Below are 2,500 nucleotides of genomic sequence, written 5' to 3' on the forward strand. Positions count from 1 at the left end.
AATTGTTGAAAATGTAAATAAAATTGACTGTCTTCACTCTTTTTTTTTCTATTCTTTATTGACGTTTTGTGGTGTGTGTGTGTGTGTGTGTGTGTTTGTGTGTGTGTGTGTTGGGGGGGGGGGGGGGGTTGGAGGGAAGAGCGGGGGTCAGTTAGTTGTGGTTGCGGGTTATCATTTCTTGAATTAGTTATTAAGATCTGTTCTTGAAATGATGATATGCATTTTAAATGAGAAAGATGGGCTTCATTTTAGGTCAACTTGTGAAAAAATTGTCACTTTTTGGTTGACAAGTCTGAAAACTGGGTGGGGTTCCTGACCTCCTATAGTGAGCATGGAGGCACTTACTGTGCGTTCTATTTCCTTGTATGTTTTCCATAATGCTTTCTGTCTTTGTCTTGGAATGAGATTACTTGTTTTTTTCCTGGCCGGATACCCTAGCTAGGAGGGCTGGGTGGGGTTCCTGACCTCCCATAGTGGACAGGGGGGTACATACTGTGTCTTCTATCCCCCTATATGTTTTCCAACATTGCTTTCTGTCTTTGTCTTGGAATGAGATTACTTGGTTTTCTCCTGGCCCTGACTGGATACCCCAGCTGGGAGGGAAACAGTCAAATGTATAGGCAGTTTTGGGAAATATGTTTTTCCTTGTAAATCATCTCTCTGTTATGTACTGTATTATTTTTCCTTTTACGTATGATTTGTAAACAGAGTGTATTCCTCTTGGCGGGGACCTGTGCTTATGTCTGGATGAGACATTTAGTGATCTCAAACTAAGTAGGCTACACTGATACGGTGCTCTTGGAATCTACATCTGTTCCCTATTTGTACCAATTCCCCTTTGTCTGCCTTATTCTTGGATGCTTTAATTGTAATTCTAGAACTTTTTACTATCCCGTGTTCTTCCTTTTTACTGGCGCTGATATGACCTAAATGTATTGCAAGCGCCGTAAAACCCTTAAGAAAACAAACAAAACATGAGTGAAGGTGGACATTGAAGAAGATTCCGATTCAACTTACCAAAGTAGTTGCAACTATTTACATGCCCGATAACCGCACGCAATTATAGAGTTGCTTTAATCTTGTTGTACCCTAATGGATATTCTGGGTGGGGTTCCTGGTCTCCTATAGTGGGCAGGGCGGTACATACTGTGTCTTCTATCCCCCTATGTCTGTTTTCCAACTTGCGTTCTGTCTTTGTCTTGGAATGAGATTACTTGGTTTTGTCCTGGCCCTGGCTGGGAGGGAAACAGTCAAATGTATAGTTAGTTTTGGGAGATGATATTTTTTCCTTGTAAATCATCTCTCTGTTATGCACTGTATTAAGTTTTGTTTATCTATTATATGATTTGTAAACATTTGAGTGTATTCCTCTTAGTGGGGACCTGTACTTGTGTCTGGATGAGACTTTTAGGTGATCTCAAACTAAGTACACTGATAGTGTGCTCTTGGAATCTACATCTGTTCCCTATTTGAACCAATTCCCCTTTGTCTTGCTTGTTCTTGGGTGCTTTAATTGTAATTCTAGAACGTTTTACTATCCCATTTTCTTCCTTTTTACTGGCGCTGATATGACCTAAATGTGTTGCAAGCGCCTTAAAAACAACAAACAAACTAATGGATACTATTTTGCATTGGTTTGAGACGACGCGTACATATTTACAGGTCCGATAACCCAAATTGTTATTATGAGCCCATTGTTGATATGGAAATACTTACAAACCAACGCAAAATATTGTTTATTTCAACAATGTTAAAACAGGCCCATACTTGCGTCCGGCTATCAGACCTGCTAATTTGTGCACCTAGGTTTGAGACAATGAAACCATAACAATTTGGGTTATCAGACCTGCAAATATGAAAACGTCGCTCCAAAAGCATACATTCACATGCCGAATCTTACGAAATTTTTTTTCGTAATTTTACGAATTTTAGAGACATTTCATGGTCAAATACCGAATTTTATGGAAAATTACGAATTTTTAATTAGTACTACTACTACTACTACTACTACTACTACTACTACTACTACTACTACTACTACTACTACTGCTACTACTACTACTACTACTATTACTGCTGCTACTACTACTACTACTACTACTACTACTACTACTACTACTACTACTACTACTATTACTACTACTACTATAATAATGATGATAATAATAATAATAGTAATGGTAATATTGTGGTTGTTCATACACAATTTCAGAAATTACGAATTTCCTTGTCAAATTGACATTAAAATTACTAAATTTTAAGTTTTCAATTTGGCAAATCTGCTAAAGCCTAAAGCTTAATTCTCGGTTCAGCAAAATGTACCCATGTACACTTGGGTTTTCCGCCCTATTTGTTTTTTGTCACCTTCCGCACCGACAAACACCAAACCGAACGCCGTCTTTGTTTATTATTGCTATGCAAAACCAACACAACACACAACACACAGCTGGCGTAGCTACCCATCGTAAAGGACCGGACACTGTGTGTATGTTTTACGACT

The 2,500-nt window shown here is 38.4% G+C and overlaps 1 protein-coding gene across 1 annotated transcript in view; it reads left to right on the forward strand.

Annotated features, from left to right (window-relative positions):
* Positions 1-2,412: 2,412 nt before the first annotated feature.
* The window catches only part of LOC144974065 (F-box only protein 39-like), a 6,109-nt gene continuing 6,021 nt past the window's right edge, over positions 2,413-2,500 (forward strand). The window contains exon 1 of the mRNA XM_078916953.1: positions 2,413-2,500. This exon is cut by the window's right edge and continues 99 nt beyond it. The gene's annotated coding sequence lies outside the window, so the exon portion shown is untranslated.

This window comes from Berghia stephanieae, chromosome 5, assembly GCF_034508935.2.
Source record: "Berghia stephanieae isolate SIO BIC M18660-M18661 chromosome 5, UCSD_Bste_1.3, whole genome shotgun sequence".
Classification (NCBI taxonomy): Eukaryota; Metazoa; Mollusca; class Gastropoda; order Nudibranchia; family Aeolidiidae; genus Berghia; species Berghia stephanieae.